Below are 261 nucleotides of genomic sequence, written 5' to 3' on the forward strand. Positions count from 1 at the left end.
GCGGCCGGGCGGCGGGGCCAGCCCGGCCGAGATCCCTTCCGCGAGGAAGCGGAGTCCATCGACATCTCCCTGGACGGGCTGCTTTACCCCAAGAGCAGCGACGAGGAGGAGGACGAAGAGGAGGAGGAGGAGGAGGAAGGGGAGGAGGAGGAAGAGCCGCAGCAGCAGCATCGGGGGCAGGAGGACGGCCGGGACTCCCTCTCCTACCAACCAGGGAGCGGATCCCTCTCGGTCAAGGACTCCCTGGACACCGTCCTGCAC

This window comes from Corvus brachyrhynchos, unplaced genomic scaffold, assembly GCF_000691975.1.
Source record: "Corvus brachyrhynchos isolate BGI_N302 unplaced genomic scaffold, ASM69197v1 scaffold832, whole genome shotgun sequence".
Lineage (NCBI taxonomy): Eukaryota > Metazoa > Chordata > Aves > Passeriformes > Corvidae > Corvus > Corvus brachyrhynchos.